Genomic DNA, 16,852 nt, shown 5'->3' with positions numbered 1-16,852 from the left:
TTTAGTGAACAATTAATTTTTTTTCAAAGAGCTCTGGTTTCCAGCCTAGTTACTCCTAGATTTTGGCGCTTTGAGGACATGAAATGAGTGAAGACACTGAAGAGCTTCTGAGTGGAAACACGCCGAGTCTTTTTCGTGATCTGTGAAGTTCATGCTTTATCCTTCCCTATGCCCACTTTAATGTGGCTACATGGATTGATATTGTCTATTCCAGGCATAGGCTTGAATTTAATGGGCTAGCTTCTCATCCTGGGTATCTGTTGGCTTCAATGGAGTTACACCAAGGATAAATTTGGCCAAATAGGTGTAAACATTTACATGTGAGGATTGTTGGTGCTTTTCTTTCCATCAACCCATTGCTAGCATTGGAAATGTTTGATCATCAGCAAAGCACGTCAAAACAGATCCATCTTTGAGCTGAGTATTGTTGTCATGGAAAGGGAAGAAAGCCTAGCAGTTAAGTAATGTGAAATACTTGTTATTTATATATTGAAAACTTTTTCTTATTCTTGGCTCAAATGTTTTTTGTTCTCTTTTCATTTAGGATCTCCTACTCGGAGGCACAGCATGTGTATGACTAGATTTATCTACCAAAGATTTGTTTGTCAGAACTTCTCTTCATTTTTTGTGATTTCTTATCTGTATGGCTGTGAACAAATATGGTGTAACTGATCACATTTTGTTGTATACAATGTTATTTAACTGCTAATATATTCAAAATAAATTATTTAAGAAACTAACCTTTTTATCTTTCTAAAATTTACTCTTAAATTCAAAAAAACATCTGGCGGGGGATATCAAATAGTAGAGCAGAATGGATTATAATGCCAGGATCATTTTCATGTTCAACAAACACCTACCTGCTGCTTCTGATTCTTCAGAACAGTTTACCAGCAATGATTAGAAGTTGCAGACGGTCCAAAAAAACAAGGACAAAAACCAAACCATCCCCCTATATTTTTTTTGGAAAATTTTCTTACTTTTTTTTAAGTCAACATGTCATCAAAATGTCAATATTTGAAAGCTTATGGCCAGCTCTTTGGTTGATCAAAAAGTTATAGATTAGAAAAAATGTGTTGCAAAAATGTTACTCCCCCCCACCACAAAATTTAACAATTCAAAAGATTTAAAACAGCTCCATTTTAAAAAGTAGAGATGGTCTGAAACCACAAAACTGGGACCCAGTTGTGGATTTTGAACCCCCCCAACATATTGGGATATTCAGCTTGGGCACACTTGCCATGTTCTTATTGGGATCCAGGTTTGAATTTCAAATATCCCCAAAGCTCAGTGATACTTAGAATCCAGAGTTTGTTTCTGGCCCATACCTGTTCCCAAAGGGTCGGTTTTACAATCTAGTCCCCAGTGATTGTTGGATGGGGTCTAGGAAGGCCAGTGGTGGCAACCCTGTGGTGAAAAGATGGGAGGAGAGTCTCCTGTCACTGGGAGATGGGGCTGGCACGGGACTCAGGCCTGCAGTGGGACTCATTCCAATTACAGGAATGGAGGCACCGAGAACTTGGGTCTGTTAACTTCAATGGGAGATTTGCTTGAAAAAAGCGTGATCGGGCCAAAGGGCTCTGGAGGAAGAAAATCGGGGACCTGAATCTCATGTCTCTTAAAATTACCAGTGTTAAAGTAGCCTCAGTGTCAGGAGAATATGACCTATAGTTTTAAGGTCCCTGCAGAGCTTTCCACTGGAAATCAACAATTTCTGTACAGTGGGGCTGTGTGACACAGTGTGTGTGACCTGCGCAAGGCACGGCACAGAGGATAGTAACCACTCTTGGTGAGGAGGGAAGGAAATGTGCCTGCCATGTAAAAAGCATATGTGGTTAAGACCAATTAAGGCAGCATCTCTTGGCAGCAACCAATAACTGGATGGAAAGTAGAGAAGGAAGGGGCATCTCAACGCTCTCCTTCTTGCGAAAAGATAGGATTGTTTGCTTCTACCCAGCACAAATGGAGACTGATGTAGTCCAGCTAGATGTCTTCACAAAACAGAAATTCTCAGTGCTGTACGTAAATACCTAGGGCTTTTAGGGATCTCAGAGCCTGGTCTCCAGCCTAAGCCCAAATGTCTACATTGCAACTTTATAGTCCCACAGCCTAAGCCCCACAAGCCTGAGTCATCTGACCTGGGTTCTGAGACTTGTTGCCAAGGGTTTTTTAATTGCACCCCAACCGTTACCACAGCTACTAAATTGGGACCAGAATATTCTTAACACATACACCATGAAAGGAAATGCACACATATGAAAATCAATACCAATAGAGTGCAGCACACTGGTAGATAAGGTGGTGTGATTGGGCACACCCTTCCTGTATGCTTCCCTGATGGCTTTTTCTGGCCCTGCAGTTGTGTTGAACTCCACACCCTTCAGGTTCTTTCAATCAATTGTCCAGTCTTAGGCTGGTTCAAAACATGTCCCCTCTTTGTGGGGTCTGATTTACTAATTGGTCCTACAAAGTGTAACTCCCTTTGTTAGTTGCTCCAGGTTACCCCACTCTAGGTCCATATAAGAGTCAGGGTCAGCTCTCACTCTGGTTCAGGAGATTCCCCAATCCCCTTTCTAAAACTGGGGATGTGTTTCAAATTGTCACTCCCTCAACACAGAAGTTCCCAGCTCTCCCCTGGAAGCCAGATTGTGAGTTCACCAATCCCTTTGTCTCTCCTTAATCAAGAGGCCACAGTTGTTCTCCTTAGGAACATAAGAAAGGTCATATTGGGCCAGACCAATATAAAATATATCTGGAGATATACCTATGTCATATAGCTGGAAGATCATTGAGTCCAGCCTCCTGCCTTTGCTAGCAGAATCAAGTACTGATTTTGCCCTAGATCCCCTCTCAAGAATTGAACTCACCACCTGGGGGTTTAACAAGCCAATATTCAAACCACTGAGCTATCCCTCCCTGTGATGTTGCATCTTGCCCTGTCTTCTGACAGTGGCTGAGGCCAGGTGCTTTAGAGGGAATGAACATAACAGGGCAATTTTGAGTGATTCATCCCTTTATCCAGTCCTAGCTTCTAGCAATTGGAGGTTTAGGGACACCTACAATCTTTGGAGCTGGATTGTACTTTAGGCAACTGTAGGTTCTTAGCCAGCTTTTCCCTCCACTGGCCCTTTTTCCCCAGGCTGAGAGGGTTCAGCAGGCCGGCCTTTGGCTGGTGTCTGCCCAGCGGTGAGGGAGCAGGCAGCATTTATGCTAGTCCCTTCCCCTAGCTCACCCCCAATTGGTTGGGTGGGAAGAGAGCCTCGCCTAGCCCTTTCAGCCAGGCTTCTGGCTCTGGGCACTTAAAGACACAGTGACAGGATTTCCTCCTGAGCACCACTCACTCCCAGGACCTCTTCAGCTCCATCAATATCGCCTACGTCTTGTGTATATATATGGGGTCTTTCAAAATCATAAAGGGCCACCCCACATGATGGGAGTGTGTGCTGATGGCTCATCATTAGGCACTTTTACCCTTAAGGAGGCAGACTACCTTGTCACAGGTGCTCAATCCAGTTTAACTCCCTAGCTCTGGCTACTCACCATTGTCTCAATACCTCCCTATCTCTGAATACAGAGCGCTAGTAATCATAGCAGTTAGAGGTCAGAAGAGCTAGCTACGAGAAGAACTATAGTGCCACTGTGGCTTGCATAGTTAAAGTGCCCATCTAATAAAGACAAGCTGTTGGCTTCCAGCCCTAGTGATGCCTAACGGATGGTTTAAGGCGAAGGCTAGTCTTGTGATAAAGCCATTGGACGGGGATTCAGGAGGTGTGGTTCAATTCCTGCCTGTGCCATAGACTTCCTGGGTGACCCTGGGCAAATCACTCCCTCTCTGGGCCTCAGTTCCCTATCTGTAAAACAAGTAGGGTAACACTTCCTTTGTCAGGTCTATTAATGCAGTAAGCTCTTCAGGGGAAGAATGGTCTCTTACTACATCTATGGAGAGCACAGTGAGACACCCGAGAGCTGAAGGGCCTCTAGACATTATTGTTCTCTTACAAGAAAGCTATCTGGGCCATCTCTTCCCAGGGCAGAATTGTTCCCAGTAGTCCAGTTCTTTCAGTAACGGCCTCTGGATTTGGCCCTAGGATTCTATTTTTCACCTCTGTGTTTGATAAACATCCCAGTTCTTTGTGTAGCACGTTTAGAATGTGAATGACTTGTACGACCGATAATGTCCCCGTTTTGATAATCATTGGATCCCTTTGACAAGATTCTAGTGCAATGGTACAAAACAGTACAGCTTGCAACAGTGAGACTGCAGGGTTTGGGGTAATTGCTGTAGACTAGTGTTCTATTTTCTTTTGCTACAGGAGACATACTAGATTACAGCCTGAGCCAAAGCTCAATGAACGCATTAGAAAGTCACCTATTGACTTTAGAACAGGGTCTAGAGTTCATTTTGGGCACACCCCTGTAGTACTGATGTTAGTGGGCGTTTTGCTATTGACTTCAGTGACTGCAGGATCACGCCACTGGCCAGCAGAGAAGGTCAGGTTACCTGTCAATATGCAAGGGGCAATAATTAGTCATAGATCTGCAAGCAGGTAAACAACAACAAATAGAAATGCTCTTTACTGGCTGAAACATGGAATGTAGGTCCTTGCTCTCGTCATGAAGCAGTCTCCATGGTAGTGGAGATTTAGTGACATGTTGCTTGCCATGCTTAGCACAAGGTCTGTGCTCAACAGCTCTGTTAGCTATGCTGACTCTGAACATCATGAGAGGAACATGAACCGAGCAGTGTGTGTGTGTGGTGGGGGTGGGGAAATCAGTGGATTTCTTATCCAGCCGGATTTGATTTAAAAAAGGATATGAAAGGCATGATTGGAAAAGGTTATTGTGAGAAAGAGCAGTGTAGCAATGGCAACACAATTTTCAGCCTCTGATTTTAGGCTATGGTGATGGATCCTGGTACTGAGTAGGTTCTACATCTGGACACCAAGAAGTATCCTAGAATGATATTTAAAGGGACAATATTTATCTTGCTAGGAACCTCCAGAAACCACTGACCAGGAAAAGACTGATTCTAGTCTGATATGTTTCAGGGAAGTACTATTTGAAAGATTTTAATAAGTCATTCATATGAATTTAAGATTGCTCCCTATGAATTTTTTTAGACATAATGGAATTGCCTGAGATGACCAAGTGAAAACAAGGGTGAGCAATGCACAACTGACTTTTGTTCTTTGAAGGCTAAGTGAGGAAGGATGGGGGAGAATGGACAGCTTAACTGCTGACCTGCAGGTCAGAGGTCACTTTAAAGTCACATCCTTAAATCTTAAAGCCAGAGATAAAGCAACAGACTCTAAATCCATCAGTTTTCATTGCTGTAATTGTACTTTTAAAGCAGCAGGTGCTAAGGGAAGAATCAAAGGGGGAAATGGTTCAAAGAATCAACTCTAATAAATATTAGGTTTATACAAGGTACATATCACTATATTTCTCTCAACCACAGAAATAACTCATACTTTTGTTGACGTATCAATATGTTATGGCTCGATGTTGGCCGACCTCTGTTCCCATCCAGTAGGAGCAGAGTTAGGCCACTGCTCAGCAGTTCTGAAAATCCCACCCTTCAAGTAAGAATATACAGCCCAGCTACATGCTTTAGTCTGATGACAGGGATTTTGAACCACACAGTTGTAGATTAAAGCAGGATTCTTGGAGTTCCAGGCTCCCGGATTCAAGTTTTGTGGAGTTTGGTCCAAGAGGTGAACATAGCTCAGAACTGCTCAGTAATAGCAACCTTAGTGTAATTAAATTTAACATCCTTGTGGGAGGGAAAATACCAAAGAAACCTGCCACAGTAACATTAAACTTCAAAATGAGGAACTGCACAAAAATGAGGAAGCTAGTTAGATGGAAATTAAAATGAACAATCACAAGAATGAAATGCCTGCAAGCTGCATGGAAACTATTTAAAAACACCAGAATAGTGGCTCAAACTAAATGCAAACCCTAAATAAAAACAAAGCAGGAAACAGACCATAAAAATGCCGGCATGGCTAAGCAGGAGGGTAAAAGAGGTAGTTAGAGGCAAAAAGGCAAATTTTCCATTGACTTGGCTGAGACTAGAGATGGGCCATCATGGAGTGTTGCACAGAACCTCTCATGGTGACATCTGTTTCAGCCCTTTCCCCTGAATTACACCATGACGCAGTGACAGAGTTCACAGGAAGATCCCCTCACCCCGAGAAATTAGGTTTATGTGTGGTGCCTTTTCAAGCATATTATGCAATTGACAAAAGGGGCTGTATGACACATGTTTTTATACAGGGCTGGAAAATGAGCCTACCCTGCTCTCACACAGCAGTGACAGCTCCTGTCCCCCGGACTCGACCCAGCTTCCAGCTCTGGGCATTGTGGCCTGGTGCCACCATTCAGGTTTGTCCTGGCTGCCCTTCCATCATGAAGAAGGCTCAGATGGGCCAAATTGGAGTAAGGGGTGAGTGTGTTGTGACATGGGTCACAGTGCCAGGTCACCGTGTGCACCATGTCACAACGCCTGGGATCAGGATCCAGGCCCAGCTGCGCAGGACAGGAACTACTGCTGCCCGGTGAATGCAGGTTCGCTCTCCAGTCCACTACCAATGACCAACCCACCGTCTCTCTCTCTACCCGCCGCAGCTGGCTCTGTCCCTGCGTGAATGGTTTTGTTATTCCTAAGTGATCTCCAGTAGATGAGTGCTCAGTCACCTACGCTTTTAAATGGATCCAGTTGAAAAATGAAACCCAGTTGGTATGTTTGCCATGGGAAATGCTAGTCTCAAGGGGAAATGCCACTCTGCAGAGATGCACCATGCAACTTCGTGCCCTAACCCCAGCTTTTGGAAAAGCTTTCAACAAACCAGTGACTTTAGATGGCAAATAGTGACGTGGAATTTTAATTAGGAAATCTGAGCTGAATATCAGAACAGATAAAACATCCTGCTTTTTTCCACTCCTGGAAACTTGGATCAAAGTCAATGTGAGAATCATAATTAGTAAGCTTAGCCATTAATGTTGTTTTTTCAATCTATCTTATTTTTATTTCAGATTAAGGAAAAGGAACAAAGAAAGAATGAATATAAAGTCTCCGGGAAAGAGAGACAGAGAGAACACACGGTGACACATTCTGCGTCGGAACTGACACGCTGAAATGGAAGCTGCCCCTCCTCTACATTTAAAGGATATGGAATTGCGACACCATGTATCAGTTACGTAGCTAAGTATATAACTGAGCTCCGAGAACCTGATCCAAAGCCTCCGATTGACTTCAGGGGTCTTTGAATTAGGCCCCCACAGTCGAGACAGGCCAGCAATGTAACAAAATATTAATCAATTATCATAACTGAAAAATCCAAATTCATCTAATCCTTCATTTGGAAAATATATTTGTGAATTAATTGCCCTGCTCAACAATCAAATAACTGAAGAAATATTTGTCAAAAATGCCTTAAAAATAAAATTCCTCAGATAAATTTGATTGGTATTATTTAGCCTGCTCTTCATGACGCTACCTTATGTAGAACTGGACTGAAGATGGCATCTCTTCTCTAGAAAGCATCAGGTTGGAGTCAGTACAATAACTGTGGACCAAATTCTGACATTCTTATTAAGGCTAAAGTCTTGATGAAGTCAAGGGCTGAGATTTTTCATAAGTGACCAGTGATCTTAGGTGCCTACCCTGAGACACTAGGACCCTGAGACACTAGGACAATCTGATTTTCAGAAGGTGAGTGCTCAGCACTTTGTAAAGATCAAATCCCTGTAATATATTTACATTTCAGCTTGGCTCTCACAAATGTAGGCACTCCAAATCACTAAAACCTTGGCCGGTGATTTCAGTGTTCTGAGAGCATTCCCCTCCAAGCAAAGTCAGAGAGGAGAGAATTAAGCAGGGTGCTGTGGGAATCATGTCAATCAATTTACATCATGGCTGTATGTAGCAAACCTGGGTGACTAAACAAACAGCTTACATTTCCAACATCATCATAAAGCTTTGCACCAAATTTGAAGGATATGGAACTGATTTCTTATACCCACCAACTACCTCTTGCATGGAGCTGAATCTTTCTGCTCTTTTGTCTTTTTTTAAACTGTGTTTTCCAAATGATGGCAAAAATGAAAGATGGGCAATTAAAACTCTGTTAGGGTGGAAATGTAATATAAAAACCGAGCATTCCCCCAGATTTAGAAATGCAAACCAGCCACAAAACCAGCAAAATAACAACAGCCAATGGGCCTTGTTCCTACTACATTTCTTATCAGTCTCCTGCAGAGACTCTAAAACTCTTATCTCGATAGACCAGATTACTGGGCTGATCGCTTCTCCATAGTGAGTAGGAATCAAACGACATTTTCCATTGTCAGCACACTGCACATTCCCAGTCCAGATAAATCAATTAATGGGATGCAGGGCTGATTCTTTCTTTCTTTCTTTCTCCCCTCCCCCAGTTCCAAGTTTTAATACCATCTAAGAGTCCTTGGTCAGAAGAGGACTTGCTGGCAATGCAGGTGCAGGTTTTCAGAGCCTCCACACAACGGCAATAACACCCCCTTCTGCCTTCCTCAGGCCTTCTCTTTGTGAAACACTTTTTCTTTTCTTTCCTTTTCAAATGTACAACCCCTGCAGCTAATCTGATTATGCTAATTTGTACTTCATGAACCCAAACACTGTAACAGGATCTGGGCTGGGCTGCAGGGATGATGATGGTGGGGATGGAAGGATGGGAGGGACAATGAGTTCAAGTTAGTTAACAAAAAAAGTCTTCTGTATTGTTGGACAAAGCGCACTCTGGGAAACCCATGCAGCTCTTGATAATTTAGAGTGTTCAAAACTGGCCTGCGCTATTGAGCAGAAAGAGCAGCACTGTGAATATACAATGAGGGGCACAATGAAAAGTCTGTTTCCTGTTGAAATTTGTTTTTCCTTTTCAATAACTAATCCTGTCCAGAATCTAGTAACTGAAGTATTGCACACCAATTTCTAGTCGGGTGGTAGCTGACTGTGACATTAGACATCTTCTAAGTATAACCGGCCTCATTGGTCCTACTGGTTTGACACTATGTTAAATCCACTTAAAATCTGGCAGCATGGTTTGTGGACACACAACATTTTAAAACAATATTATAACCATGATTGAGCTCTGTTAGGCATACCTTCCCCAAAGTAGCTTTGCCTACCCAACTTTTCATGACAGTTATAATAAGCACTTGATTTGGTCTGACAACTTTTGAACAAAGTATTACTTAAAAAGTTAAGTAACCCAGGTGTAGAATTAAAGTAATCACTGCTGGCATTGCTTTGTGATGTTTGCTGTATGGCACTGTGTCAATATGGGATGACGTTGGGCTAGTTCCTCAGCTGGTGTGACTAGGCATTACTCCATTATTATACCAGCTTGGGACCTCATCCATTGTGGTGTTATAAAATGGAACTGAGACGTTTATTTTGCAAGTTAGATTGGAAACTCTTTAGAGTAGGGACTGTGTCTCCATACATCTGTATTTAAGCACCATCTATGCATAGCACACTTCATAAATGATAGGAATCGTAAAGGGGCTTTTCAGCAAGAGATGGGCCTGAACCAAACCTTCCAAACTGACGAAGTTTGAGACCAATTTCTACCTGCAAAGAGAGTGTATCTTTAATTTTCCAAAGACAGCTGAGTTGATTTTAAATGCTCCATTAATAGTCAGTGTATCAGTCTCAGTCCCATGCTCTGTGTCCACAAAATTCAGATGGTTCCTTTCTCGGCTATAACTCCTCTCTCTACACGCAGTCTATTTGCAGCTAGTTGCAAGAGGAAAGGGGAATTGAGAGAATTTGTGCTCTGTCTTTCACCTTAATAAAGAAGGTGCCATGTCTAGTACAGAGCGGCATCATTATGGGGTTAGTTCACCCGCATGGCATGAAGCAGAATATTCAGGGTTATCATTTTATGAAAGTGAACAGAGGAGGAAAAGTGAGTTCCTTAAAGCTGATGCTTTATGTTTTCTCACGTTAAACTAAGCTTCCATGAGTGCTGTGATAAACGAAAGGGCTGGGGTAGCTCCCTTTTATGGACACCAAGCCAGCCGATAGCTATAAAATCTCTCTTAGTAGCTGTTCTCTGATTGCTCTACCTGTAAAGAGTTAAAATGTCTCACAGCTCTGCATAGGTAAAAGGAAGTGAGTGGGCACCTGGTCAAAAGAGCCAATGGGAAGGCTAGGACTTTTTAAAATTGAAAGAAGACTGCCCTTCTGTCTGTCTGTTGTTGTTCTCCCAGAGAGAGGCGGACAGGGGAGAGCTATGCGGTAAGAAGGTTGGGCTGGGTATAAAAAAATCATCAGTATCATACCTAGAAACTACTCATTTAAACCCCAGACATGTAAGTAGATCAGGAAATGTCTAGGAAGATGTGATTAGATTTATTTCTTTTATTTATTTATGGCTTGTGGATTCCTCTGTGCTAAGCCCAGATGCTTTTCTTTTGCTTGTAACCTTTAAGCTGAACCTCAAGAAAGCTATTCTGGGTGCTTAATGCTTGTAATTGCTCTTTTAAAATCTAACAATAGCCTGAGTTCCCAGACGTATTCTTTTTTTTTTAATTAATAAAATTTATCTTTTTTAAGAACAGAATTGGATTTTTGTGTCTTAAGAGGTTTGTGGACATGTTTTTAATTAGCTGGTGGAAACAGCTGATTTCTTTTTTTTTTCTTTCTCAGCTCTTCCCTGGAGAGGGGTGTGTGGGTGTGGGTGTGGGTGTGTGTGTAGGCACTTGAGGGTACCCCACAGGAAGGAATTCCCAAGTGCGCCTTCCTGGGCTCTCAAGGGGGTTCTGCACTTGGGTGGTGGCAGGATCTACCAATCCAAGGTCAGAGAATAGCTGTAACCTTGGGAGTTTAATACAAGTCTGGAGTGGCCAGTATTAAATTTTAGAATCCATGCGCATCCCCAACTTCTGCACTCGAAGTGCCAGAGTGAGGAATCAGCCTTGACTGGTGCTTTAAATTCACATTATTTCAGAGTGGGAATGATAATTTATACAGTAATATTTAACAACATTAGCTCCAGTAGAGCAGTGAGCAGGCAATGGGGGGAAAAACCCACACAAGTGAAATAGGATTAACACGTTAAGTTCAACCATAAAGAGTGTATTGTTTAGATTTGCTGCATAGTAACTGCCATTGCTCTGATGTGAAGGAAAAATATACAAAGCAAGTTATATTTATAATATACATGCAAATGTCCTTCTGAGTCTTTATCCGATATGAACCAAAACAAATGCTCGTTGTATGAGCTATGCTTGTGTTGTACATAAATATCTCTGTTTAGAGAAGCTGTGCTAAATCTAAGACAATTAGCACTTTCAAATCCCGTGATAACTTACCTCTCCCAAGATCCAGCAATAGTAGGGGGTTGTTTGCTGCAAGTGTTTGGTGGAATGGCGATATAACCAATAAACCAGGCTTTATGTCTGTTCTGGCATTTGACATTCACTGGTATGCTATGAAAAATAAAAAGGCAGCTATAAACCTGTCTTAATTAACAATTATTTAACCTATAGCAGCCATAGCTTGGCCTGAATGTTCCATCTTATATGAGCGGAGAGAGGAAATTCATATTTTTACTTTAAACAGAAGAGAGTGTTTTCAGGGCTGTGCAGGCGGTTGCTTTAGGGTCTCATTATGAATGTGTACAGTATTTTGCTCTGAATTTACCATGGTTTGAGTTATAACAAAACTCAGGTGTTGATTACAGCCACTCAACTCTTGTTAGCAGTTGAGGGTGCTACAAACATCTCCTCCTTGGCGGTTACCATGAAAACAGGGACAGATCCTTACATCCAGGTGTGAGAGGTGAGCAAGTGCACTGGGTGAGACGTAAAAGGGGGAGACTTGGTTGGGATGTTAATGTGAGGGGCAAGAGGGGAATAAGAGGAGTAGGAAGACACTGAGGGGCTGCAGAAGGACTCAGGAGAGAAGCGGCTGAAAAGGGACAGGGAATACGGAACCTGGATGAGGCAAAGGAGGAATATGCTAGGAAAGCATAAAGAGGCACAGAGGAATGTGTGGGCATAGGAAAGGGCTGGAAGGTGCATGGGGGGCTGGGAAGCTGAGGGGGGAGCAGGAGAATGTGGGGGCACAAGAGGAGGCTGAGGGAGTGCAGGGGATTGTGGGGGTATGGGAGGAGGCTGGGGGGTTGCAGGGGAATGGGGTGCAGGAGGAGGCTGAGGGGGGCCAGGGAATGTAGGGGTGCAGGAGGAGGCTGAGGGGGGTGGGGAATGGCGGGTGCAGGAGGAGACTGAGGGAGGGGCAGGCAAATGTGGGGTCACAGGAGGACATTGAGGGATGGGCAGGGGAAAGGGGGTACAGGAGGAGGTTGAGGGGGGCCGGGGAATGTGGAGGCACAGGAGAAGGCTGAGGTACAGGCAGGAGAATGTGGGGTTGTAGGAGGAGGCTGAGTGAGGTGCAGGGGAATATGGGGGGTCAGGAGGAGGTTGAGGGGCAGAGGAATGTGGGGGCACAGGAGGGGGCTGAGGGGAGCAGGGCAATATGGGGGTGCAGGAGGATGCTGAGGCTGTGGTATGGGGGCACAGAAGGAGGCTGATGGAGGGGCAGGGGAATGTGGGGACACAGGAGACTGAGGGGGGCAGAGGAATGTGGGAGTGCAGGAGGAGGCTGAGAGGGGCAGGGGAATGTGGAAGTGTGGGAGGAAGGTGAAGGAGGGGAAGGGCAATGTGGGGGTGTGAGAGGAGGCTGAGTGGGGCAATGGAATGGAGGAGTGTGGGAGGAGGCAGGGGAATGGGGGTGGAGGAGGAGGCTGAAGGTGGCAAGGGAATGTGGGGACACGGGAGGAGGCGGGGGCAATGGAATGTTGGGTGTGGGAGGGGGCTGAGGGAGGAGCAGGGGAATAGGGGTGCAGAAGGAGACTGAAAGGGGCAGGGGAATTTGGGGTGTAGGAGGAGGCTGAGGGAGTGGCAGGGGAATGTTGGGTGTGGGAGGGGGCAGAGGGAGGAGCAGCGGAATGTGGGGCGCAGGAGGAGACTGAGGCAGGGGCAGGCGAATGTGGGGTCACAGGAGGACATTGAGGGGCACATTCCACTGCCCCTCTCAGCCTCCTCCTGCACTCCCTCTGGAGGATGCAGGAGGAGGCTGAGGGGAGCAGAGGAATGTGGGGGTCTGGGCGGAGGCTGAGGAAGGGGCAGGGAAATGTGGGGACACAGAAGGAGGCTGAGAGTTGGTCAGGGGAATGTGGGGGTGTCGGACAAGGCTGAGGGGGCAGGGAATATGGGGGTGCTGGAGGAGGCTGAAGGAAGGGCAGAGGTATGGGGGCATGGAAGGAGGCTGAGGGAGGGAAAATATTAGCCCTGTGGCTTTAAAAAACACTTGTGACAATTTTAAATTGTTTAAAGGTGGGGGAAATACTTTTAAGAGGGAGAAATATTCTTTTTTAAAAAACCTTGCCAGGACATAATTCACATGTGATGTAGGGTTTCATTGTAAAGTCTCTTTGTAGTATGATTTGAAACTTTCCTTGATTAGACTGTGAGCTCTTTGGGGCATGTACTCTCTTGTCACAGTTTGTCCATTAGACACTGTGACATTATTGGATTAAAATATGACCATACAGATCATTGTTGCAACGACTATTATATATTTGCAGCAAATATTGTACAAAGGTTGTCGAGTGAGGAGCTTATGAAAAGGTTATGATTTGCTGGTTATGATTATGCTATCTGTATGCATGTATCATGTTTGTATTTGAAGTTAAGTATTGGCTCTATACTTGGATTTCAGATGTTGGCTCCTGTGGTAACTCCCACAAGGTAACACAACCAGCACATCTTGGAGGGACTATTTGAATTAAGTGGCTCATCAAGAAACACTTGGTTGACAGTGACCATTACTGTATGTTATTGATTCCTTTAACCAATTTTGACTCTCAACTTTCTTTTTATAAATAAACCTTTAGATTTTAGTTAATAGGAATTGGCTGTAGAATAGAATAGAATAAAATATCAGGATTGGAAGGGACCTCAGGAGGTCATCTAGTCCAACTCCCTGCTCAAAACAGGACCAATCTCCAATTAAATCACCCCAGCCAGGGCTTTGTCAAGTCTGACCTTAAAAACCTCTAAGGAAGGAGATTCCACCACCTCCCTAAGTAACCCATTCCAGTACTTCACCACCCTCCAAAAAGTTTTTCCTAATATCTAACCTAAACCTCCCCCACTGTAACTTGAGACCATTACTCCTTGTTCTGTCATCTTGTACCCCTGAGAACAGCCTAGATCTATCCTCTTTGGAACCCCCTTTCAGGTAGTTGAAAGCAGCTATCAAATCCCCCCATTCTTCTCTTCTGCAAACTAAATAATCTCATTTCCCTCAGCCTCTCTTCATAAATCATGTGCCCCAGCCCCCTAATCATTTTTGTTGCCCTCTGCTGGACTCTTTCCAATTTTTCCACATCCTTCTTGTAGTGTGGGGCCCAAAACTGGACACAGTACTCCAGATGAGGCCTCACCAATGTCGACTAGAGAGGAATGATCACGTCCCTCGATCTGCTGGCAATGTCCCTCCTTATACAGCACAAAATGCCGTTAGCCTTCTTGGCAACAAGGGCACACTGTTGACTCATATCCAGCTTCTGGACCACTGTAACTCCTAGGTCCTTTTCTGCAGAACTGCTGCCTAGCCACTCAGTCCCTAGTTTGTAGCAGTGCATGGGATTCTTCCGTCCTAAGTGCAGGACTCTGCATTTGTCCTTGTTGAACCTCATCAGGTTTCTTTTGGCCCAATCCTCTAATTTGTCTAGGTCCCTCTGTATCTTATCCCTACCCTCCAGCATATCTACCACTCCTCCCAACTTAGTGTCATCTGTGAACTAGCTGAGGGTGCAGTCCATGCCATCCTCCAGATCATTAATGAAGCATGTATTAGGGTAAGATCTGGTAATGTGTCCAATACTTTGGGATTGGTAGTACCTTTTCTTTTATATGATGAGATAAGATTTACAGAGATTTTCATCATATTTGACGTGGGTACCTGGATGGAGGCCTGAGGCTGGATCACTTTAAGGGAACTGTGTTGTTTGGACTTCTGAGTAACCTGTAAGGTAATAAAGTAGCTGTTTTATGCTGGCCTGGTAAACCTAAGTACCGGAATATCCACCAGCTTTATGGGGCTTGTCTGCCCCATTCTTTACGGTTCACCCTAATTGAGTGACCACAGCTGACTCCTCACTAAGACCCCAGTCACACACACCCATCGTGGTGTATAAATATAAACACTCCCTGTGTGTTTTAGGTTTGTGGGACTTTCTTCACTCACCTGTTTGTAGGGATTAAAGGTTCCAGCATGGAAGAGGTGACATTCTCAAGGTTAGTATATATGAACAGAGGTGGTGTTTCCAGCACAGCAGCCATATATCATTAGCACCCTATCAAGGGGATCCACTCAGTGACTCTGTGTGGGGCAGGCAGGAATAATTTTAAATCTATATCTGGGCTCTTATGTGTGCACGTGCATATGTGCTTTGATCTGAACTGACTGTGGGGTTTGAATAGCTTTTCTTATTCTCAGTTCACTAATTTTTCAAAAGTCTGGCACCGGATCCCCATATTCTACCATCTGATCTTTTCCTTTTATTTCTTGAGCAGATTATGAACTGGGAAAATCCAATGTCCTGCCCTATTATCCTTTGGTTTTAGGGGTTACTTTATGAGGAAACCTACTCTCTCAATTTGAACACCTGAGCCTTTATTTGATCAGTTAAAGATCCTAGAAGTAGATTTAGAGCTGACACTCTGGGGGATAACACAAATAGAGAGAGGTGAGACAGGAGCTGGTGTCCCTATATACTACCACCCATATACTTCACTGCTGCACTCTACCAGAGGCCAAACACAATGGAGGAAACTTTGACTATGGAGTGTGGTAGGAGTTGAAGGTTGTGTGAAATCCCCATTTAAGACACAGGTGCGACCCAGAATGGCCCCATGTGTGTTTCTGTTTGAGGCGAATGAGGAAATCCCTTTTCTCAACTTCATGGGCTGAACTTGGTTTATTCAACTGGGACTATATCACAAACTCGACCGACAACGAACACACAGAGGGGGGTACATTATGATAGGGGTCAGATTGATGCTGGCTTTGGCTGCTTCACCTTCCCATGTTCTTACTCTACTGTTACCTGCACACATTAAAGCACCCTGCCTTTTCCCAGTGCGTACGGCTCCAGGCAAAAAGCACCTACCTGTACCCAATCCATAGTGCTCAGGGTGTAACTAACCTGATCGGTTTAAGTACCCACACCCTTTCCCAATACGCAGGGCTTTGGGTGTATACTACTTCTGCAGGTGTTCAGGACCTTTTACCAGTGAAAGAGCCCTACACAGTAATAGCCTACATAATCTCTCTTTATTCAAAAACAGAAGGCAAGCACTACACACAGAGTGCTCACCACTCCCAATGAGACAGATGAACTTTTCTTGATGGCCAGTCAGGATCAGGTCCCTCTGGGGACTCCAGTTTCTGCACAGTGTCATTGGCAGAGTGTTGAGGTTTGGCAGCATTGATCTTTGGGGCTGTGTTCTGGAGTTTGTTACCAAAGAACTTCCTTTTGGACTCCGTTTATACAGTAAAAATTGAGTTCTTTTTTAGCTATACCTTAACCATTTGTTATACTAAAATTTTACTAACCAATCCTAACACAGTGTAACAAAATTCTCTAACCAATCCTACCCCACCACCTTAATTAATTTACACCTAGAAAAATTAATTATGTAACAGACAGAAACAATTAAAGAACCAAACAGAGACTATACAGATAAACAATAGGGAAGTGGGCACCATAACGACAAAACAATAAAGAAATGAGGA

General features: G+C 44.0%; 1 long non-coding RNA gene across 1 annotated transcript; it reads right to left on the bottom strand.

The window, feature by feature from the left end:
- Window positions 1–4,087: 4,087 nt before the first annotated feature.
- Window positions 4,088–15,058, bottom strand: LOC115653121. Its single transcript, XR_004000849.1, has 3 exons — window positions 15,017–15,058; window positions 11,359–11,475; window positions 4,088–4,501 (listed from the first exon to the last, which is right to left on the bottom strand). It is a non-coding gene; the product is annotated as an uncharacterized LOC115653121 (long non-coding RNA).
- Between the last annotated feature and the right edge of the window lie 1,794 nt (window positions 15,059–16,852).

Source organism: Gopherus evgoodei, chromosome 6 (assembly GCF_007399415.2).
Source record: "Gopherus evgoodei ecotype Sinaloan lineage chromosome 6, rGopEvg1_v1.p, whole genome shotgun sequence".
Lineage (NCBI taxonomy): Eukaryota > Metazoa > Chordata > Testudines > Testudinidae > Gopherus > Gopherus evgoodei.
Note: the sequence above shows the minus strand (reverse complement) of the source record. Positions and strands in the feature narration are given on the sequence as shown.